General features: G+C 46.1%; 1 protein-coding gene across 3 annotated transcripts in view; it reads right to left on the reverse strand.

The window, feature by feature from the left end:
- PHACTR4 (phosphatase and actin regulator 4) overlaps window positions 1-20,470 on the reverse strand; it is a 120,399-nt gene extending 99,929 nt beyond the window's left edge. For 2 of the 3 annotated variants that reach the window (XM_063701187.1, XM_031009931.3), the window contains exon 1: window positions 20,251-20,468. The gene's annotated coding sequence lies outside the window, so the exon portion shown is untranslated. Of the gene's footprint in view, window positions 1-20,250 lie in introns of all 3 variants that reach the window. The other variant, XM_063701180.1, reaches the window with a different exon arrangement.
- Window positions 20,471-24,657: the final 4,187 nt, after the last annotated feature.

Raw genomic sequence — 24,657 nt, forward strand, 5'->3', positions numbered from 1 at the left:
AAAACCGGAACTCCAGACAGGTGATTACTCAAGACAGCCATGGGAACAAGATTTGAAGGCCTACCCCCTCCTGCACCACTATCACATATTTCCCATATCTTTGCCTTCTTAAAACCCTTCACTCAGGCCGGGCGTGGTGGCTCATGCCTGTAATCCCAGCGCTGTGGGAGGCCAAGGCAGGCAGATCACCTGAGGTCAGGAGTTCGAGACCAGCCTGGCCAACATAGGGAAACCCCGTCTCTACTAAAACTACAAAAATTAGCAGGGCATGGTGGCGTGCGCCTGTAGTCCTGGCTACTCTGGAGGTTGAGGCAGGAGAATCGCTTCAATCCGGGAGGCAGAGGTTGCACTAAGCTGAGATTGCGCCACTGCACTCCAGCCTGGGTGACAGAGTGAGACTCCATCTCAAAAAAAATCCTTCACTCAGCCCAAAAAACTGGAATGGTCTTTTGAAGGCATGAGCCTGGCCATTCCCCAGCTCCTAGCATTTGATTAATAAAACTGCTTTCCTTAAACCGCACCTGGCTTCTCTTTTTTTTGGCCTCTGAGTGGCAAGCAGCCAGACTTAAGCCGGCTACACTATTACATCTGATTACTCCAGATTTCTCTCTCTCTCTCTTTTTTTTTTTTTTTTAATTGAGATGGAGTCTTGCTCTGTCACCCAGACTGGAGTGCAGTGGCACGATCTTGGCCCACTGCAACCTCCGACTCCCAGGTTCAAGCAATTCTCCTGCCTCAACCTCCCAAGTAGCTGGGATTACAGGCGTGCGCCAAGACGCCCGGCTAATTTTTGTATTTTTAGAAGAGATGGGGTTTCACCATGTTGGCCAGGCTGGTCTTGAACTCCTGATCTCAAGTGATCTGCCCACCTTGGCCTCCCAAAGTGCTGGGATTACAGGCATGAGCCATCGTGCTTGACAACTGCAAATTTCTTACCACGGCCTATAAGATCCTACATGTCCTGGTCCCTGTCTGCTCCACTGACCACATTTCCTACTTCTCTTGCTCACTCTGTTTTACCCATACTGAGCTTACTATTGTTTCTGTAACATAACAAGCACATTCTTACCCTAGGGTTTGCAGTTGTTGTTCAGTCAGCCTGGAATGCTCTTTTCCCAGAAACTGCGTGATTTGCTCCATTATTTCAGGTCACTCAAATGTGACTCCCTCAGAGAGGCCTTTCCTTGGCACCCCCTTTTCAAAACATTCTATCCATTTACCCTGTTTTATTTTTATTTTAATGTATCACTATCTGACGGTATACTATCTGTAATTTATCTATAGATATGCTTACCTAAGTTCTTATTGTGTCTCTCCCAATCTAGAAAGTATCATTAGATACTTTATCTGTTCTGTTCACTACTACATCCCTGCATTTAGAAGGTGCATACACTAGGTACTAAGAAAATACTTACTGAATAAATAAATGAACACTAGCACCAAACAGTACTACATAGTTCGAGACCAACAAGAAATTAATAGAAATGGAATTAGGTAAGTATCCATGATGCATGTGAGCCATGAGAAAACCAAATAACTTCAAAGGAACAAGTTTCCTGGCAATGTGAACACTGAAAAGTGGTAAAAGAAATAAATCATGCCATATCACTTAATAGTAGAGACATACTAAACTCAAAAAATAATTATACACAGCAGAAATTTCATCAACACAAAATTATTCATCATATATATATTTTTTGAGACAGAGTCTCGCTCTGTCGCCCAGGCTGGAGTGCAGTGGCATGACCTTGGCTTACTATAACCCCCGCCTCCTGGATTCAAGCGATTCTCCTGCCTCAGCCTCCCCAGTAGCTGAGATTACCGGCATGTGCCACCACACCCAGCTAATTTTTGTATTTTTAGTAGAGATGGGGTTCCACCATGTTGGCCAGGCTGGTCTTGAACTCCTGACCTCTGGTGATCCACCCGCCTCGGCCTCCCAAAGTGCAGGGATTACAGGCGTGAGCCACTGTGCATGGCCTATTCATCACATTAATGTAATTTTAACACTTTATAATTGTTATATTAAAATTTGAAACCTTGTTAGTTTTAATTTTATACTCAAGAGCTGTAAGTTTTATACCTACCTTTTTTTTTTTTTTTTTTTTTTTTGAGACAGGGTCTGGCTCTGTCACCCAGGCTAGAGTGCCAGTGGCATGATCATGGCTCATTGCAACCTCCACTTCCTGGGTTCAAGTGATCCTCCCACCTCTCACCCTCCCAAGTAGCTGGGACTATAGGTGCATGACACCCAGCTAATTTTTCTATTTTTTTGTAGAGATAGAGTTTCGCCATGTTGCCCAGGCTGGTCTCAAACTCCTGGGCTCAAGCTATCCACCTACCTTGGCCTCCCAAAGTGCTGGGATTATAGGCATGAGTCACCACACTTGGCCAGTTTATACCTACTTTTATGTTTGTAATATTGACTTACCAGTATAGTAAAAATATTTTAAGCCAATACTGAGAATTAACAATAAAAATTTTCCTTTAAAAAGCATTACTTGGATTAAGAAACCCTGTTCTAGAACAAAAAGCTCATCACAACATCCCCCTGCTCTACATATAACTTTTCATTGCCCAAGACAAAGTTGCCCAAGATAAAGTTCAAAGTCCTGACTTGATTTACATAATCCTGTGTGATCCAGCCTGTTTACCTTCCTGACCTCATCCCCTGCCAGTCTTTTACATTGCCTAAACCAAATGATGTCCCATTTCCTGAATGAATCATATTCCTTCTCACCTAAGCCTTTACACATGCTGTTCCCTCTACCTTTAAAAACTTTTTCCTACCTCTTTTTTTATTTTTTGAGACAGAGTTTTGCTCCTGTTGCCCAGGCCGGAGTGCAACGGCATGATCTCGGCTCACTGCAAACTCCACCTCCCGGGTTCAATCGATTCTCCTGCCTCAGCTTCCCGAGTAGCTGGGATTACAGGCATGCGCCACAACACCCAGCTAATTTTGTATTTTTAGTAGAGACGGGGTTTGTCCATGTTGATCAGGCTGGTCTCGAACTCCTGACCTCATGTGATCCACCTGCCTCGGCCTCCCAGAAGTGCTGGGATTACAGATGTGAGCCACCGCACCCAGCCTTTCCTACCTCTTTACACAGCTAATTCCTTTAAATCTCAAGCTTGGCTAACATGTCTTCCAGAATACCTTCTGTATTAGGGTTCTTCTCAGAAACAGAACCAGTAGGATGGATACAAAACATACATATTTGAGATCTGATAAAACTATTGCCTCAAAAGTGCTTCTTTTTGAATATCAGTATTTAATTTAATTAATTAAATTTTTTTTTCTTTTTTGAGACAGAGTCTTGCTCTGTCACCCAGGCTGGAGTGCAGTAGCGCGATCTTGGCTCACTGCAACCTCCAGCTCCCAGGTTCAAGCAATTCTCCTGCCTCAGCCTCCCAAGTAGCTGGGATTATATGCATGTGCCCCCACGCCCGGCTAATTTTTGTGTTTTTGGTAGAGACAGGGTTTCACCATGTTCACCAGGCTGGTCTCGAACTCTTGACCTCAAGTGATCTGCCTGCCTTAGCCTCCCAAAGTGCTGGGATTACAGGCATAAGCCACCGTGCTCGGCCTATTTTATTTTTTGAGACAGGGTCTGTCTACTCTGTTGCCCAGGCTGGAGTGCGGTGGCATGATCTCGGCTCACTGCAACCCTCCGCCTCTGGGGTTCAAGTGATTCTCCTGACTCAGCCTCCTGAGTAGCTGGGACTACAGACACATGCCACTATGCCTGGCTAGTTTTTTGTATTTTTAGTAGAGACGGGGTTTCACCATGCTGGCCAGGCTGGTCTCAAACTCCTGACCTCATGATCTGCCCACCTTGGCCTCCCAAAGTTCCAGGATTACAGGCATGAGCCACCCCGGCCAGCCACCCAACAGATATTTAATGCTGCTGTTGCTAATGGCAGCCACAGCCTTGGTGGTGTTAACATAGGTATATGAGAATTCTAAAATATATTATCCTCTTCCCAGCTTTAACAGAACTCTTCGAATGTATCAATTCCTCAACTTGGTAACTGTGGCTAGGTCAGTTCAGTGAAAGCAACACAGAAGCATGTACTGCAGGCTAGAAACTTGATATTAAAAGCAAAAATTAGGCCAGCGGCGGTGGCTCATGCCTGTAATCCCAGCACGTTGGGAGGCCGAGGCGGGCGGGTCATGAGGTCAGGAGATCAAGACCATCCTGGCCCAAATGGTGAAAACCCGTTTCTACTAAAAATACAAAAACAACAACAACAACAAATTAGCAGGGCATGGTGGCATGCGCCTGTAGTCCCAGCTACTCGGGAGGCTGAGGCAGAGGAATCGCTTGAACCCGGGAGGTGGAGGTTGCAGTGAGCCGAGACTGCGCCACTGCACCGCCAGCCTGGCGACAGAGAAAGACTCAAAAAAAAAAACTAGCAAAAATTATTTTTTTCTCAATTACCCTAATAGCTTCATTCCTTGTTTCATTTTGAATGTCCAAGATAGCCTCAGATTGTACATACAGATATAAATTAATCTACTCAGATGGAAACCATCAAGAATGAAATTATTTTCTGCCTTTTCTATTCCTTTCTGGGCAATTGCTGTAACACTAGACCCGTGTTATTCAAAATAACCTTCTCCCTGCTGAGAAAGCTTAACAAGTCAGGCAAAAATCAAAAGAACAAAAGTTTACTGGTTAAGAGAACTTGCATTATCTTTCATTGGACAAATTAGCACAAGTTAGTTTCAAATATCAATCATATACAAACCGGTTAATGATTTTGGTTACAAAAGATAATATTGCAGAATAATTTAACCTTCTTGTCTTTGGGGATTCAAGTGGGATTAATAATACTCATCTTTAATAAGAATCTCATGAAATAGCATTTATTATAAAATAAAACAGTAAGAAATGGGCTGTGCCTGACATATAGTTGGCAGTCTTAAAGCTCACCCCACTCCTCCATTTCAGTTCTAAAACAAAAAAAGCAGATTTTAATTCTATCATGATTCAAAGCCTGATCAAAATACACAATGTCTAAAAACACCATCAAGATAATGAAACCTAAATTTACATTGGCAGACTGAACAACTAGTGTTATTTCCACATTTTCTTGGACTTGATTTAAAAGCATATCACGGCCGGGCACGGTGGCTCACACCTGCAATCCCAGCACTTTAGGAGGCCAAGGCGGGTGGATCACCCGAGGTCAGGAATTTGAGACCAGCCTGACCAACACGGTGAAACCCCATCTCTACTAAAAATACAAAAAAAAAAAAAAAGAAAGAAAGAAATTAGCCGGGCATGGTGGTGTAAGCCTGTAATCTCAGCTACTTGGGAGGCTGAGGCAGGAGAATCGCTTGAACCCAGGAGGCAGAGGTTGCAGTGAGCCGAGATTGCGCCATTGCACTCCAGCCTGGGAGACAAGAACAAAACACCGTCTCAAAAAAAAAAAAAGAACATCACTAGAGAAAATAAGAAAGTAATAAGATATCTATTCTTCTAGAGTGACCTTCAGATGCTACTACATTAATATAAGGAGTAAATACTGTAATCTACACGCATCTTTATTATCTTCTTTTTTTTTTTTGAGTCAGAGTTTCGCTTTGTCACTCAGGCTGGAGTGCAATGGTGCGATCTCAGCTCACTGCAACCTCCGCCTCCCAGGTTCAAGTGATTCTTCCGACTCAGCCTCCTGAGTAGCTGGGATTAAAGGTGCATACCACCACGCCCAGCTAATTTTTGTATTTTTGTAGAGACGAGGTTTCACCATGTTGGCCAGGCTGGTCTTGAACTCCTGACCTCAAGTGATCCGCCTGCCTCGACCTCCCAAAGTGCTCGGATTACAGGCATGAGCCACCGTGCCTGGCTACATGCATCTTTATTATCTGTCACCAATTTATCCTTTTCCCTGGAAATCTGGAAGTGTAGAAAACCTCTACATTTCCCTAAAATAACTTTCTTTGCTATTTCTAAACTATTTTTGTTACTACTTAGCAGAGAAATTTAGTAGCTACAAATAAAAGCAGTTAATAAAGAACTTAATTTGTTTTTGCCTATCACAAAGAAAATGAAACATATAGAGACTTACAATCATGTTCTTAGTAAGGATTGAGTTTTACAAATGGAAAAGCCTGTTCAAAAAAAAAAAGTTGGCCGGGCGTGGTGGCTCACGCCTGTAATCCCAGCACTTTGGGAGGCCGAGGCGGGCGGATCACGAGGTCAGGAGATCGAGACCATCCTGGCTAACACGGTGAAACCCCGTCTCTACTAAAAATATATATAAAAAAAAAAATTAGCCGGGCGTGTAATTGTAACAGTAGCTGGCAGGCGCCTGTAGTCCCAGCTACTCGGGAGGTTGAGGCAGAAGAATAGCATGGACCTGGAAGGTGGAGCTTACAGTGAGCCAAGATGGTGCCACTGCACTCCAGCCTGGGTGACAGAGTGAGACTCTGACTCAAAAAAAAAAAAAAAAAAAGTTATGCTTAAGAAAAGTTTGTTTTTAAGCACAAATGTTCAATATGTAACATATTACTGAGGGGTAAAGACATAAAAATGAAACTTTCTCCTTTGAAGAAAAACTGACCTCCTCCTCTTTGTTAAACATAGTACTTCTGTTACCACTAAGAAGCATGAATCAGCTCTTTAAAACAGAGGTGTGGCTTATTGATAAGCAAAAGCATTGCGTGCTAATCCAAATTATCCCAGAAAATAACACTAGTGAGTTATAAAGGACATTAATTTCAGAAAACATGCTTACAGAGCACAGGAAGGGCAATTCATCATCATCACTGATCATGACAAAATCAACACCCACAAAAATGAAGCCGTATATATTTCTGGCATCGTATGTATCACATTTTGAGGAAACCTCAAAGACAAAACATACTTTTAAAAGATGGCCGGCCGGGCCCGGTCGCTCATGGCTGTATCCCAGCACTTTAGGAGGCCAAGGCAGGCAGATCACCTGAGGTCAGGAGTTTGAGACCAGCATGGCCAACATGGTGAAACCCCATCTCTACTAAAAGTACAAAAATTAGCCGGGGTGGTGGTGGGCGCCTGTAATCCCAGCTACTCAGGAGACTGAGGCAGGAGAATCGCTTGAACCCGGGAGGCAGAGATTGCAGTGAGCTGAGATCGTGCCACTGTACTCCAGCCTGGTCAACAAGAACAAGACTTCATCTCGGAAAAAAAAAAAAAAAAAAAAAAAAGAAAAGAAAAAAAAGATGGCCAGGTCCAGGCATGGTGGCTCACCCCAGTAATCCCAGCAGTTTGGGAGGCTGAGGCAGGTGGAACCCCTGAGGTCGGGAGTTCGAGACCAGCCTGACCAACATGGTGAAACCCTGTCTCTACTAAAAATACAAAAATTAGCCAGACATGGTGGCGGGGCCTGTAGTCCCAGCTACTCAGTAGGCTGAGTCAGGAGAATCACTTGAACCCAGGAGGCAGAGGTTGCAGTGAGCCAAGATCATACCACTGTACTCCAGCCTGGGCAACAGAGTGAGACTCTGTCTACAAATAAATAAATTAATAATAATAAACAGTGCTGGGATAACTGGCTAGTACGCAGAAGATTGAAAATGGATCCCTTCCTTACTCTATATACAAAAATTAACCTAAGACAGATTAAAGACTTAAATGTAAAACCCGAAACTACAAAAACCCTGGAAGATAAGCTAGGCAATACCATTCTGGACATAAAAATGGGCAAAAATTTCATGACAGGCCGGGTGCGGTGGCTCACGCCTGTAGTCCCAGCACTTTGGGAGGCCGAGGCGGGCGGATCACGAGGTCAGGAGATCGAGACCATCCCGGCTAGCACGGTGAAACCTTGTCTCTATTAAAAATACAAAAAATTAGCCGGGCGTGGTGGCATGCGCCTGTAGTCCCAGCTACTCAGGAGGCTGAGGCAGGAGAATGGAGTGAACTCAGGAGCCGGAGCTTGCAGTGAGCCAAGATCGTGCCACTGCACTCCAGCCTGGGCAACAGAGCGAGACTCTGTCTCAAAAAAAAAAAAAAAAATTTCATGACAGAGACACCAAAAGCAATTACTACAAAAGCAAAAATTGATAAATGGGATCTAATTAAAGAGCTCCTGCACAGAAAAGGAAACTATCAACAGGGTGAATAGACAACCTACAGAATGGGAGAAAATTTTTGCAAACTATGCATCTGACAAAGGTCTAATATCCAGCATCTACAAGGAACTTAAACAAATTTGTAAGAAGAAAACTAAACAACCCCATTAAAGAGTAGGCAAAGGGCTGGGCGCAGTGGTTGACGCCTGTAATCCCAACACTTTGGGAGGCCAAGGCAGGTGGATCCTTGAGGCCAGAAGTTCGAGACCAGCCTGGCCAACATGTTGAAACCTCATCTCTACTAAAAATACAAAAATTAGCCTGGCGTGGTGGTGCAGTCATCCCAGCTACTCGGGAGGCTGAAGCACAAGAATCACTTGAAGCTGGGAAGCAGAGGTTTCAGCGAGCCAAGATTGTGCCATTGCACTCCAACCTAGACAACAGAGCAAGACTCTGTCTCAAAAAGAAACAAGAAAAAAGTGGGCAAAGGACATGAACTGACATTTTTCAAAAGAAGACATACATACAGCCAACAATCATATGAAAAAAGCTCAACATCACTGACCATTAGAGAAACGCAAATCGAAAGGACAATGAGATACCATCTTATACCAGTCAGGATGACTAGTATTAAAAAGCAAAAAAATAGGCCAGGCCAGGCACAGTGGCTCATGCCTGTAATCCCAGCACTTTGGGAGGCTGAGGCGGGCGGATCACGAGGTCAGGAGATGGAGACCATACTGGCTAACATGGTTTAACTGCGTCTCTACTAAAAACACAAAAAATTAGCCAGGCGTGGTGGCATGCGCCTGTAGTCCCAGCTACTCGGGAGGCTAAGGTAAGAGAATCGCTTGAACCCGGGAGGCGGAGGTTGCAGTGAGCTGAGATCGTGCCACTGCACTCCAGCCTGGGCGACAGAGCAAGACTCCGTCTCAAAAAAAAAAAAAAAAAAGGCCAGGCGCAGTGGCTCACGGCTGTAATCTCAGCACTTTGGGAGGCCGAGGCGGGCAGATCACGACGTCAGGATTTCAAGACCAGACTGCCAACATGGTGAAACCCTGTCCCTATAAAAATACAAAAATTAGCCGGGCGTGGTGGTGCGGGCCTGTAATCTCAGCTACTGGAAAGGCTGAGAGGAGAACTGCTTGAACCCGGGAGGCAGAGGCTGCAGTGAGCCGAGATCACTCCACTGCACTCCAGCCTGGGTGACAGAGCAAGACTCCTTCTCGGAAAAAAAAAAAAAAAAGTCAAAAAATAATGCTGGCGAGATTGTGGAGAAAAAGAAATGCTTATACATTGTCAGTGGGAGTATAAATTAGTTCAACTATTGTGGAAGACAGTGTGGCAATTCCTCAAAGACTTAGAAATACCATTCAACCCAGAAATCCCATTACTGGTTATATACCCAAAGGAATATAAATCATTCTATTATAAAGACATATGCACACATATGTTCACTGCAGCACTATTCACAACAGCAAAGACACGGAATCAACCTAAATGTCCATCAAAAGTAGACTAGATAAAGAAAAGGTGGTATGTATACACCATGCAATACTATGCCACCATAAAAAACAACAAGATCATGTCCTTTGCAGGAACATGGGTGGAGCTGGAGGCCATTATCTTTAGCAAACTAATGCAGAAACAGAAAAACAAATATCACATGTTCCAAATATCACATGTTCCAAATATCGCATGATGAGAACACATGGACACAGAGGGGAACAACACTCACTGGTGCCTATCGGAGAGTAGAGGATGGGAGCAGGGAGAGGATCTGGAAAAATAACTAATGGGCACTAGGCTTAATACCTGGGTGACAAAATAATCTGCACAACAAAGCTCCACGATACAAGTTTAACTGTATACCAAACCATGCACATATATCTCTGAACATAAAAGTTACATTTAAAAAAACACAGAATAACATTTTTATCCCACACATCTAAATTAGTCTGTCCAAAAGTTAAAAAAAAAGTTGATAATAGAAACACAAGTTGAGAATGTAATATTTACTCCACTTATGGACAAATAATTTTACAACTATGGAATATAAGAAATTATAGGCTGGGCGCGGTGGCTCACACCTGTAATCCCAGCACTTTGGGAGGCCGAGGCGGGCGGATCACGAGGTCAGGAGATCGAGATCATCCTGGCTAACACGGTGAAACCCCGTCTCTACTAAAAATACAAAAAATTAGTCGGGCGTGGTGGCGGGCGCCTGTAGTCCCAGCTACTCGGGAGGCTGAGGCAGGAGAATGGCGTGAACCCAGGAGGCGGAGCTGGCACTGAGCCGAGATTGTGCCACTGCACTCCAGCCTGGGCAACAGAGTGAGACCCCATCTCAAAAAAAAAGAAAGAAAAGAAATTATAGGCCAGGGCCAGTCACAGGGGCTCACACCTGTAATCCTAGCACTCTGGCAGGCCAAGGTGGATGGATCACTTGAGACCAGGAGTTCAAGACCAGCCTAGGCAACATGGTGAAATCCCATCTCTACAAAAATTTTTAAAAATTAGCCTGGCGTGGTGGCCCGCACCTATAGTCCCAGCTACCCGGGAGGCTGAGGTGGAAGGATCACCCACCTGAGCCTGAGGAGGTAGAGGTTGCAGTGAGCTGTGGTCGCACCACTGCACTCCAGCCTGGGTGACAGACTGAGACTCTGTTTCAAAAAAAAAAAAAAAAGAAAGAAAGAAATTATAGGCTGGCCATGGTGGCTCATGCGTGTAATTCAAGCACTTTGGGAGGCCCACGCAGGAAGATCGCTGAAGCCTAGGAGTTCAAGACCAGCCTAGGCAATGTGGCGAAACCCCATCTCTACAAAAAACCCAAAAATTAGCCAGGCATGGCGGTATGCCTGTAGTCCCAGCTACTCAGCAGGCTGAGACAGGAAGATTGCTTGAGCCCGGCGGGGGAGTTGAGGCTGCAGTGAGCCATGACTGTGCCACTGTACTCCAGCTTGGGCAACAGAGCAAGACTCTGTCTTAAAAAAATAAATACATACATAAATAAAAATAAAAATAAATAAACCTAGATCAGTGCCTGGGTAATACAGTAATCAACTGGTAACAACTACTCTTATTTCACCTTCCATGTCCACCACTTCCAAATATATCTTCTCTCACCCTTTATTTCTTCATGTTCCTCTTCAAAGTTTACTGTTTCATGAGCTTTTCATTCTATTTCCTCCTAAGGCTTCTTCATTATCTACATTTTCTCTGTGCAGATCTCCAATATCTGCCTCTCTGCTGGCTGCTTTCCCTTTCCCTTCAAACATGTCAAACCTCTCCCATCCTTGAAATCAAAACAAAACAAAACATTCTAAATACTTCCTCTATTTTTTCCCCCTTGTGCCCTTGGGTTGTTAAAAAAAAAAAAAGGTGGGGGGCTGGGGAGAGAAAGAAAGAAAGAAAAACAAAAAAATAGTAAAAGGGCGGCTGGGGGGAGAAAGAAAGGAAGAAAAACAAAAAAATGATTAAAAAAAAACTTTTTTCTTTTTTTTTGAGATGAAGTCTCACTCTGTCACCCAGGCTGGAGTGCAATGGCATGATCTTGGCTCATTGCAACCTCCGCCTCCCGGGTTCAGGGATTCTCCTGCCTCAGCCTCCTGAGTAGCTGGGATTACAGGCACTTGCCACCACAAGCAGCTAATTTTTTTTTTTTTTTTAAGTAGAGACGGGGTTTCACCATGTTAGCCAGGCTGGTCTCGAACTCCTGACCTCAGGTGATCCACCCGCCTCAGCCTCCCAAAGTGCTGGGAATACAGGTGTGAGCCATTGCGCCTGGCCAAATTTTTTTTTTTTTTTTTTATGAGATGGAGTCTTGCTCTGTCACCCAGGCTGGAGCGCAGTGGCACAATCTTGGCTCACTGAAAGCCGTGCCTCCCAGGTTCACGCCATTCTCCTGCCTCAGCCTCCCGAGTAGCTGGGACTACAGGCACCCAACACCACACCCAGATAATTTTTTGTACTTTTAGTAGAGACGGGGTTTCACCGTGTTAGCCAGGATGGTCTCGATCTCCTGACCTCGTGATCCGCCCGCCTCAGCCTCCCAAAGTGCTGGGATTACAGGCATGAGCCACCGCATCTGGCCAAAAATTTTTAACAAGTACATAAATACCTTCTCTAAACCCTCTCACCAACCATCAAGATAGTAAGCAAATTTTTTTTTTTTTTTTTTTTTTTTGAGATGGTCTTTCACTCTGTCTACCTGGGCTAGAGTGCAGTGGCGCAATTACGGCTCACTGCAGCCTCAACCTTCCAGGCTCAGGTAATCCTCCCACCTCAGCCTCCAGAGTAGCTGGGACTATAGAAGCGTGCCACATGCCAAGCTAACTTTTTTGTATTTTTTGTAGAGACAGGGTTCTGCCATGTTGGCCAGGCTAGTCTTGAACTCCACCTTGTGGCCTCATGATCCTAGGATTACAGGCCGCAGCCACCACTCCTGGCCTACAGATCATTTTAAAAAGCTTTGATGGGCTGGGTGTGGTGGCTCATGCCTGTGATCCTGGCACTTTGGGAGGCTGAGGCGGGCGGATCACTTGAGGTCAGGAGTTCAAAACCAGCCTGGCCAACATGGTGAAACCCCATCTCTACTAAAAAAAAAAAAAAATTAGCAGGGCATAGTGGTGCACACCTGTAACCCCAACTACTCAGGAGGCTGAGGCAGGAGAATCGCTTGAACCCAGGAGGCGGAGGTTGCAGTGTACTGAGTTCACGCCACTGCACTCCAGCCTGGGCAATAGAGCGGGACCCCCGTCTCCAAAAAAAAAAAAAAAGGCTGGGTGCGGAGGCTCACGCCTGTAATCCTACCACTTTGGGAGGCCAAGGTAGGTGGATCACCTGAGGTCAGGAGTTCGGGACCTCAGGACCAGCCTGGCCAACATGGCGAAACCCTGTCTCTACTAAAAAGACAAAATTTAGCCAGGCATGGTGGTGAGCGCCTGTAATCCCAGCTACTTGGGAGGCTGAGGCTGGAGAATCGCTTGAACCTGGGAGGCAGAGGTTGCAGTAAGCTGAGATCACACTGTCACTCCAGCCTGAGTGACAAGAGCAAAACTCCATTTCAAAAAAAATTAAGGCCGGGCGCGTTGGCTCATGCCTGTAATCCCCGCACTTTGAGAGGCCGAGACGGGTGGATCACGAGGTCAGGAGATTGAGACCATCCTGGCTAACATAGTGAAACCCCGTCTCCACTAAAAATACAAAAAAATTAGCCGGGTGTGGTGGTGGGCACCTGTAGTCCCAGCTACTTGGGAGGCTGAGGCAGGAAAATGGCGTGAACCCGGGAGGTGGAGCTTGCAGTGAGCCGAGATCGCGCCACTGCACTCCAGCCTGGGCGACGGAGCAAGACTCCGTCTCAAAAAAAAAATTAAAAGGTCTACATAGGCCCAGCGCAGTGGCTCACGCCTGTAATCCCAGCACTTTGGGAGGCCAAGGCGGGTGGATCGCTTCAGCTCAGGAGTTCAAGGCTGGTCTGGGCAACATAATGAGACCTTGTCTCTACTAAAAGAAAAAAAAAAAAAAAGAAAAAATTAGCCAGGCATGGTGGTGCACGCCTGTAGTCCCAGTTACTCAGGGGGCTGAGGTGGGAGGAGTGCTTGAGCCTGGGAGAGGTCAAGGCTGCAGTGAGCCCTGATCATGCCACTGGACCCCAGCCTAGGTGACAGAGTAAGACTCTGTCTCAATTTTTTTTTTTTTTTTTTTTTGAGACAAGGTCTCACTCTGTCACCCAGGCTGGAGTCCAGTGGCACAATCTTGGCTCATTGCAACCTCCACCTCCTAGGCTCAAGCGATTCCTGTGCCTCAGCCTCCTGAGTAGCTGGGACCACAGCAGTGAAAAAAAAGAAAAAGAAAGAAGAGAAAAGAAAAAGGTCTACATAATTTGGTTATGGTAGCCCCTGTGAAGACATGGCTGTGAAAGTTTTTTTTGTTTGTTTGTTTGTTTTTTTGAGACGGAGTTTCGCTCTTGTTGCCCAGGCTGGAGTGCAATGGTGTGATCTCAGCTCACAGCAACCTCCGCCTCCCGAGTTCAAGCCATTCTCCTGCCTCAGCCTCCCAAGTATCTGGAATTACAGGCGTGTACCACCACACCTGGCTAATTTTGTATTTTTAGTAGAGACGGGGTTTCTCCATGTTGGTCAGGCTGGTCTCCAACTCCGGACCTCGGGTGATCCACCAGCCTCAGCCTCCCACAGTCCTGGGATTAGAGGCGTGAGCCACCGTGCCTGGTCGATTGTGAAAGTTTTACAACAGGACTTTAGAGCTCCCTCAGAATAAAGAATCCATCCATTCCCTTCTCTCTGTCCTATTTTACTTATTTACTTATTTTTTGAAACAGGGTCTCCAGCTCTGTCACCCAGGCTGTAGTGTGGTGGCACAATCATAGCTCACTGCAGCCTCAAACCGTGGAGCTCAAGTGATCCTCCTATCTCAGCCTCCTGAGTAACTGGGACTACAGATGTCCACTACCATGCCTGGCTGATTTTTAATTATTTTTTTTTGTAGAGACAAAGTCTTGCTATGTTGCCAGGCTGGTATCAAACTCCTGGGATAAACATAAAGTGATCCTCCTGCCTTAGCCTCCCAAAGCACTGGGATTACAGGCATGAGCCACCGGGCCCAGCCTCTCTCTTTATAAATAATCTTCTTCCAATGCTCCTTGTTTTCTTTTGTTTTTTTTTTGGGGGGGTGGGTGGGGGCGGGCAGGGGTGGTGGGAGGATGGAATCTTGCTCTGTCACCCCGGCTGAAGTGCAGTGGCACAATCTCTGCTCACTGCAACCTCTGCCTCCTGGGATCAAGCAAGTCTCATGCCTCAGCCTCCCAAGTAACTGAGACTACAGGCATGGGCCACCACCCCCAGCTAATTGTTTTATTTTTAGTAGAGATGGGGTTTCGCCATGTTGGCCAGGCTCGTCTCGAACTCCTGGCCTCAAGTGATCTGCTTGCCTTGGCCTCCCAGAGTGCTGGGATTACAGGCGTGAGCCACCGTGCTGGGCCTCTTCTTCTAATAGTAGTAAAAATAACTTGCTACAGGAATTTGAAGCAAATAATATATCCAAATACTTATTCTACTCCCTCTTAGAAACAATGCACAAGATAGGAAGAGCAGGAATCAATTACATCCATGTTAAAGACAAGAAAACTAAAGCTCAAAGAGGTTGAGTTGCTCAAGGTTGCAGTTATATGAGGGAATTTTATTTATTTAGTGCTTATTTACTGTCAGACTCCTTCCTCTTCCCAGCCAACCCTAATCAGTAGGTAAACCCCAAGAGGGAAAATACTTGTTTTCACTGTTTTGTCCTCAATGTCTACAACAGTGCCTAGAATATAACAGACTTTCCGTATTTGTTGACTGAAGGAACAGATGGTTTTGGAAATGAAGTAAACCAACAGCAAAAGCACAAGGAAAAAAAGTTCTTTCCCATTATAATGCAATAATAAAAGATTTCAAACAGGCTACTACCAGTTAGAAAGGCTAGACTACATAATTGTATTGACTCAATTCCATTGGCATGTTATGCATTTTACCTAATAAGTAAGGGAGGTGAAATAGGTTTCTGTTTCTGACGTCACATTCATGGCATGTACTAACATAAATCCAAGACTTAACTGCAGGTTTGAAACTGATTAAAAGTTTGTATTAAAAGCAGAAACTAGAGAAAGCATTCTCTTGAGTCCCGATGGTCTGACTAAAAAAGTACAGTATCTTAATTTCGGTTCTGTCTTCAATATTAGTTTCAGCAGCCAAAGCTATTGTATTTATGTTCTCCAACATATTTAATAAACCTTATGGCAAAGATTAGGGGAAACCAAAACTGAGTAACTCATCACTTTTTGAGTGTTGCATAAAACTGCCATTCTGCCTAGGCACAAGGTAATCACAGCATATGAGAAGACAAAGTAATGGGACCAATGTTCAATATAATTTAAGAGAAAGACTCACTGTTTATGGTTCCAGAAATTCCAGTTCCTTGTAAATCAATTTGCCTTAATTGGAAAATATTTTGCATTTTCTCCAATATTTAGATTTTAGCAAATTAAAGCTGTTGGTGCTGGTAAGATTAGTAGCTGTAATAAGTGTGAGGTAACTGAAAGAGGACTAGATTTGAAGTATGGTTTACTCTGATATTTCCTACCTGGGTTAACTATAACCTTGGGCAAGTCACTTCAACATTTTAGAGGCTAGGCTTTATCAGCTGTAAAATGAGAGTAACAACCATCTCACAGAACTGTAGTGAGGATTAAATGACACAATGTGTATTAATTTGTTTAAAAAATGGTACTGGGCGGCCGGGCATGGTGACTCATGCCTGTAATCCCAGCACTTTGGGAGGCTGAGGTGAGAGGATCGCCTGAGCCAAGGAATTTGAGACCAGGCTGGGCAACATGGTGAGACCTGTCTCTATAAAAATTATAAAATAAAATTATGGGCCAGGCGTGATGGCTGACGCCTGTAATCCCAGAACTTTGGGAGGCTGAGGTGGGCGGATCATCTGAGGTCAGGAGTTCAAGACCAGCCTGGCCAACATGGTGAATTCCCGTCTCTACTAAAAATACAAAATTAGCCAGGCATGTTGGCACGTGCCTGTAATCCCAGCTACTCAGGAGGCTGAGGCAGAAGAATCACTTAAACCCGGGAGGCAGAGGTTGCAGTGAGCCAAGATCGTGCCATTGCACTTCAGCCTGGGCAAAAAGAGTGAAACTCCGTCTCAAAAAAAAAAAACAATTATGTTTAAAACAAACAAAATAAATGAATAAATATATAGCTAGACACAGTGGCTCACGCCTATAATCCCAGCACTCTCAGAGGCTAAGGTAGGAGGACTGCTTGAGTCCAGGAGTTCAAGACCATCCTGGGCAACACAGGGAGACCTCGTGACCACAAAAAAATTAAAAAATTAGCCAAGTGTGGTAGTGTGCACCTGTAGTCCCAGCTACTCAGAAGGCTGAAGTGGGAGGATCATTTGAGCCCAGGAGGTTGAGGCTACAGTGGGCCATGATCATAGCATTTTACTCCACCTGGGGGACAGAACAAGGCCTTGCCTCAAAAAAAAAAAAAAAATCATCATCATAAAAATAAATAATATTGAGAAAATTGTCATGTTTGTACAATTAAGCAATAGTCAATAGCAACTGCTATTTCTTAGTTTATTATTTCTTTTCTTTTTTTTTTTTTGAGACTGAGTCTCCCTCTGTCGCCCAGGCTGGAGTGCAGTGGCGCGATCTCAGCTCGCTGTAACCTCCACCTCCCAGGTTCAAGTGATTCTCCTGCCTCAGCCTCCCAAGTAGCTGGGATTACAGATGCCCACCACCACACCTGGCTAATTTTTATATTTTTAGTAGAGATGGGGTTTTACCATGTTGGCCAGGCTGATCTCGAACTCCTGACCTTAGGTGATCCGCCTGCCTCAGCCTCCCAAAGTGCTGGGATTACAGGTGTGAGCCACCGCGCCCAACCAGTTTATTATTAAAACTAGAGCAATTCTGTGGTTGCTTCTTCAAACCATAGCCAGGAAAACACAAAAGACCCTCACTCACTGCTGGATTAAAAATTGAAGAACTGCATTAAGGATCTACCATCCCTATACAGTATTACTAATACAATCTAGGATTCTCAAGAGTAAGTCATTTCCATTATGAGATATCAAACAAAGTAATACAGGGTGAAGGGCTTTATTTTGCCTACTCGGCTAGGGCAGGAATTAACCTATCTAACTTCAGTAACCTTCCCTGATTCATGTAAAGGGGTCCTCCTGGCTGTCCTCATCCCAGAGACTTGAAACACGAATTAATCAATTTTTCAAAAGGGTTATTTGCAATGACCTTCTTTAGAATTTTTTATTGGCCAGGCACGGTGGCTCACACCTGTAATCCCAGCACTTTGGGAGGCGGAGGCAGGTAAATCACTTGAGGTCAGGAGTTCCAGACTAGCCTGGCCAACACGGTGAAACACCACCTCTACTAAAAAAAAAAAAAATTAGCCAGGAGTGGTGGCACATGCCTGTAATTCCAGCTACTTGGGAGGCTGAGGCAGGAGAATCGCTTGAAACCAGGAGGAAGAGGTTGCAGTGAGCCAAGATCACGCCACTGCACAGCCTGAGCAACAGAGCAAGACTCCATCTCAAAAAACAAATATAGTATTCTTTATCTTAAGGTTTAATACCAGCACTTTGGGAGGGAGGATCACTTGAGCCCAGGAGTCCAAGACCAGCCTGGGAAACAGAGTGGGACCCCAATCAATACAAAAAAATTTTTTTTTATTTTTTTAATTAGCTGGGCTGGTGGCCTGTGTCTGTTGTCCCAGCTACTCTGGAGGCTGAGGCTTGAGCGCAGGAGGAGGTCCAGGCTGCAGTGAGCAGTACTCAACTCACTGCACTCCAGCCTGGGAAACCCAGCGAGACCCTATTTCAAAAAATAAATACATAAAAATTGGCCAGGCACGGTGGCTCACGCTTGTAATCCCAGCACTTTGGGAGACCGAGGCGGGTGGATCACCTGAGGTTAGGAGTTCAAGGCCAGCCTGGCTAACATGGTGAAACCTTGTTTCTACCAAAAATACAAAAACTAGCTGGGCATGGTGGCACACACCTGTAATCCCAGCTACTCAGGAGGCTGAGGCAGGAGAATCGCTTCAACCTGGGAAGTGGAGGTTGCAGTGAGCCAAGATCGTGCCATTGCATTCCAGCCTGGGTAACAGAGTGAGATTGTCTCTAAATAAATAAATAAATATAAATAAATTAAATTAAATAGTCGGGCACAGTGGCTCATGCCTCTAGTCCCAGGCATCTGGGAGCCTCTGGTGGGAGGATGGCTTAAGCCAAGAAGTTCGAGGCTGCAGTGAACTAGGAGCTCTCCACTGTACTCAAGCTTCAGCAACCAAGCTAGACTCTTGTCTCTTAAATGAAACAAACAAACAAATTTTATTGACTTGTGGATTGATTCTAGCAATGCAGTCTTCCAACAGGAGGACATACACAGTTATCATTATCTAGCCATATTTGATCGAATCCACAATCCACGCAATTCCGCGGTTTCCGGTAAGAATCTACCACACTTCATCCCCTAAACTGGCTTCATTCCTTTTTTTTTTAAGATGGAGTCTTGCTGTGTTGCCCAGGCTGGTCGCGAACTTCTGGCCTCAAGCGATTCTCCTGCCTCAGCCTCCAGAATAGTTGGCATTACAGGCGCGCGCCACCACACCCGAAATTCATTAATTTAGCGAAAAAGTAAGTGACTTCTAGAAGCCACTGGGTTTCTGGTTCCTCTATAAAGCAAATTCTTCCACTGAAGGACTTTCTCCTTCCACTGTTTGTTTTAAAAAGAACAAGAAAAGGAAGAGGTTGGAAGGAGCGAGGTGCTGAGTGTCCGAATGAAGCACTGGAGGTTTTTTTTTTTTTTTGCAAGCAATCAGTGATGCCCTGTAAGTCACTCTCCTCCGAGATTTGGGAGGTGCGTGAACTGCCATTCTACCATTCACCACTGGTTCTTTGGTCCACCGATCACAGATGTGAGCTGCACAGACATCGCAGCAAATTCGATGCCTTCCCGGTTTCCCGGAGCCGGGGTGTAGAGGGTGGGAGAGAGGGGTCGCTTCTTTTCCTTAATCTCATCTCTCCACCAAGAAAAACGTCTGGAGTTTCGTGCCCTGAAGCCGCCCAGGCTGATGTTCAAAAGTTAAATAATAACCTCCAGGTTTTTACAGAAACTCCGCCTGGCTCCGAAGCCCCCGTTCTGCCCAGCCGGGGTGCAGAGGTCTGAGGCAGGACGGTTTTGAAAAATGTACTTTGACCCGATCCGGTTACTGTAAGCGGATCCCCAGGGAGCAGTCCCTGTTGGGGACCGGCGGAACAGGCTCCCCCGTGGCGGAGACTCCATGCACGGGCACAAAGGGGGAGCAACGCAGCCCAGACAAAAGGGCCCAGCCAAGTCTCGGGGGGCGGAGAGGGCGAGCCTGCGCGGGCCCTGCCTCAGGCGGAGAAGCCCGGGTTGGACCGTCGTGGGAGGGCCGAGGAGGGAGGCGGCGGCCCCGCCCCGCCCTGGCCCGAAGCGACGGCGACCCGGGCCGTTACCTTCTGCCCGGACCGGGACCCTGTCGCAGAGCAAAGAACGGGGCCGCAGCCTGAGAGGAGCCCGCAGCCTGATACTGAGCGCGTCCTGCTCACTTTCCCTTGCTCGCTGAACTCACCCAGGTCTCCGCCGCCGCCTCCTCAGCCTCCACAGCAGCCTCTCCCGGAAATCCTACCTGGCCCGTTGGCCGCCAGGCAGCAGCCGGAGCCCTTGGCCCCCGGGGAGGGGGAAAAAGGGAGCGGGCTGGACAGTGTAGGGTAGGACGTGCCGCCGCGGAGGCTTACGGGACTTGTAGTCCCCAGCAGGGGCCGGTTGCACGGCAAGCTGAACAAAATGGCGGGAAGCGTGCGTCCTTTCTCTCCGGGCGGTCGTCCTCCTTACGACCTCTCTGGGCATGCGCTGGCCGCTGTGCGCACCTTGTGTGTAAAAGAACTTGGGCACCTTTCCTGGTACTATGGGAGGCAAAGGTCTTTGGGCTTGGGAGGACAGGGTTCAATACTGGGCTCCAGGCAGTACCCAAAAAGGGAACTGATACAAGAGTGTTGTTTGAGAAAACTGTATCCCTGACTGGCCAAATTTCAATCATAACCTCCCCAAAGGAAAAACTATTTATTGAGGACCAATTTGAAGTGCAAAAAACGTATAAGCAAGTTATCTACCCTCAGTGTTGTGCATAAGAAACCCAGGAATCATTCTGGACACTTCCCTCAAGCCATTAAGTCCAGTCATTCTACATCCCCAGTATTTTAATTCATTTCGATATCCTTCACTACTATCGCCTAGTGAAAGCCACCATCGCTTCTCTCCAAGTCTCAGTAGTTTCGGGCCGCTAGGCTATCACCCTCCGAAAACCTTCCTTGCTGCTGCCAGAGGACCCTTCTAAATGCAAACCCATTGTATCACACAACCTAAATTAAACCTACACGTAAAACTTTAAGCTACGGCACATCTAGAGGACATTCCAGGAGAAAAATCGATGTGACTTTTCAAATACACTATCCATAAAATTAAAAAAATTGGCCAGGCGCGGTGGCGCATGCCTGTAATCCCAGCTACTCAGGAGGCTGAGGCAGGAGAATTGCTTGAACCCAGGAGGCGGAGGTTGCAGTGAGCCGAGATCTTGCCATTGCAGTCCAGCCTGGGCGACAGAGCAAGACTCCGTCGCAAAACAAACAAACAAACAAACAAACAAACAAATTATCCGGGGCCTAGTGCCAAGCTCCTGTAGTCCCAGCTACGTGGGAGGCTGAGGTGAGATGATCACTTGAGCCTGGGGGGTCGAGATCGCACCAGTGCACTCCAGCCTGGGCAGCAGAGCAAGAGCCTGTCTCAATAGAAAAAGAAAAAAGAAGAAAAAAAAAATGGACGGGTGCAGTGGCTCACACCTCTCATCCCAGCACTTTGGGAGGCTAAGGCGGGAGGATCCCTTGAGCCCTGGAGTTTGAGACCAGCCTGCCAGCCTGGGCAACAGAGTGAGGCCCCATCTCTACAAAAACAATTTTAAAAATTAGCTGGGCATGATGGAATGTGCCTATAGTCCCAGGTACTCAGGAGGCTGAAATAGGAGGATTATTTGAGCTGGGGAGGTCCAGACTGCAATGAGCTGTGATGGTGCCGCTACACTCCAGCCTGGACAACAGAGGGAGACCTTGTCTCAAAAAAATATTTAAAATATATTTATTGGCCTGGCACGGTGGCTCACGCCTGTAATCCCAGCACTTTGTGAGGTTGAGGCTGGTAGATCACCTGAGGTCAGGAGTTCGAGACCAGCCTCTCCAAAATGGTGAAACCACATCACTACTAAAAATAAAAAAATTGGCCGGGCACGGTGGCTCACGCTTGTAATCCCAGCACTTTGGGAGGCTGAGGCGGGCGGGTCACAAGGTCAGGATATCGAGACCATCCTGGCTAACACAGTGAAACCCTGTCTCTACTAAAAATACAAAAAATTAGCCGGGCGTGGTGGAGGGCGCGTGTAGTCCCAGCAACTCGGGAGGCTCAGGCAGGAGAATGGCGTGAACCCGGGAGGCAGAGCTTGCAGTGATCCGAGATCGCGCCACTGCACTCCAGCCTGGGCAACAGAGCAAGATCCCGTCTTAAAAAAAAAATACAAAAATTTATTGGGCGTGATGGCCCACCCCTGTAATCCCAGCTACTCAGGAGGGTGAGGCAGGAGAAGCACTTGAACCCAGGAGGTGGAGGTTTCAGGGAGCCGAGATCGCACCATTGCACTCCAGTCTGGGTTACAAGAGGGAAACTCAGTCTCAAAAATAAAATTTAAAAATATATTTTTTAAATTAATAGGCTACACATGATAACTCATGCCTGTAATCCCAGCACTCTGGAAGGCCAAGGCTGGAGGGCTGGTTGAGACCATGGGTTCAAGACCAGCCTGGGCAACACAGTGAGACTCCATCTCTAAAATATAAATAAATAAATTTTAAAAAGAAAAAAATTGCCGGGCGCGGTGGCTCACTCCTGTAATCCCAGCACTTTGGGAGGCTGAGGCAGGTGGATCACAAGGTCAGGAGATCAAGACCATCCTGGCTAACATGGTGAAACCCCATCTCTACTAAAAATACAAAAAATTAGCCGGGCGCGATGGCGGGCTCCTGTAGTCCCAGCTACTCGGGAGGCTGAGGCAGGAGAATGGCGTGAACCCGGGAGGCAGAGCTTGCAGTGAGCCGAGATCTTGCCACTGCACTCCAGCCTGGGCAACAGAGCGAGACTCCGTCTCAAAAAAAAAAAAAAAAAAAAAAGAAAAGAAAAGAAAAGAAAAAAATTGAATAAATTGTATGTCATCAAAATTTCAAACTTTACTCAAGACTGTTATGAAAATAAAGATAAAACCGGGCGCGGTGGCTCACGCCTGTAATCCCAGCACTTTGGGAGTCCGAGGTGGGCAGATCACGAAGTCAGGAGATCGAGCCATCCTGGCTAACACAGTGAAACCCCGTCTCTACTAAAAATACAAAAAATTAGCCGGGCGTGGTGGTGGGCGCCTGTGGTCCCACCTACTCGGGAGGCTGAGGCAGGAGGATGGTGTGAACCTGGGAAGCGGAGCTTGCAGTGAGCCGAGACTGTGCCACTGCACTCCAGCCTGGGCGACAGAGCCAGATTCCGTCTCAAAAAAAAAAAAAAAGAAAAGAAAATAAAGATAAGCTGGCCAGGCGCAGTGACTCACCCATGTAATCCCCACACTTTCAGAGGCTGAAGCGAGTGGATCACCTGAGGTCAGGAGTTCAGGACAAGCCTGGCCAACATGGTGAAACCCCATCTCTACTAAAATACAAAAAAATTAGCCAGATGTGGTGGTGCATGCCTGTAATCCCAGCTACTTGGGAGGCTGAGGCAGGAGAATTGCTTGAACCCAGGAGGCTGAGGTTGCAGTGACCAGAGATTGCGCCATTGCACTCCAGCCTGGGCAACAAGCAAAACTCCGTCAAAAAAAAAAAAAAAAGAAAAAGAAAAAGAAAAAAAAGAAAGGAAGAAAAGAAAGAGAGAAAGAGAGAGAAAATGAAGACAAGCCACAGATCAGAATAAAATTGCGCAAAACATGTAACCATTACCTGGAAATATACAGAGTTATTTCAACTCAACAAGAAGACAAACAACCCAATTTGAAAAACGATTAGCAGAGACAATTTACCAAAGAGAGAAACTAAATGGATGGCAAATAACATGAAAGATGTTAGGGGGAAAAAAAGGAAACGCAATGAGATTACACTACACACCCACCAGAATGGCTCAAAGGACTGGCAATACCAAGTATTAGCATGAATGTAGAACAACAAAAATTCTCATACACTGATGATACCATTTTAAGGTGATAAAACCGCTTTGGAAACTGGTTTGGCAGGTTTTTTTTAATATCCTGATTGTGGTTATGGTTTCAAGGGTGTATGGTTATGGTTTCAAGGGTGTATAAATATATCAAAACTCATCAAGGCTGGGTGCAGTGGCTCCTGCCTGTAATCCCAGCACTTTGGGAGGGTAAGGCAGGCAGATCGCTTGAGCTCACTAGTTTGAGACCAACCTGGACAACATGGCAAAACCCTGTCTGTACAAAAAAAAAAATACAAAAATTAGTCCGGGCGTGGTGGCTCACGCCTGTAATCCCAGCACTTTGGGAAGCCGAGGCAGGTGGATCACAAGGTCAGGAGATCGAGACTATCCTGGCTAACACAGTGAAACCCCATCTCTACTAAAAATACAAAAAAATTAGCCAGGCGTGGTGGCGGGCACCTGTAGTCCCAGCTATTCAGGAGGCTGAGGCAGGAGAATGGCATGAACATGGGAGGCGGAGCTTGCAGTGAGCCGAGTTTGCGCCACTGCACTCCAGAGCCTGGGCGACAGAGCGAGACTCCGTCTCAAAAAAAAAAAAAAAAAAAAAAAAAAAATTAGTCAGGTATGGTGATGGACACCTGTAGTCCCAGCTACTTGGGAGACTTAGTTGTGAGGATAGCTTGAGCCTGGGAGGTGGAGGTTGAAATTGTTGTAACCAAGCGAGTTATAGAGAAATGCC

This window comes from Gorilla gorilla, chromosome 1, assembly GCF_029281585.2.
Source record: "Gorilla gorilla gorilla isolate KB3781 chromosome 1, NHGRI_mGorGor1-v2.1_pri, whole genome shotgun sequence".
Lineage (NCBI taxonomy): Eukaryota > Metazoa > Chordata > Mammalia > Primates > Hominidae > Gorilla > Gorilla gorilla.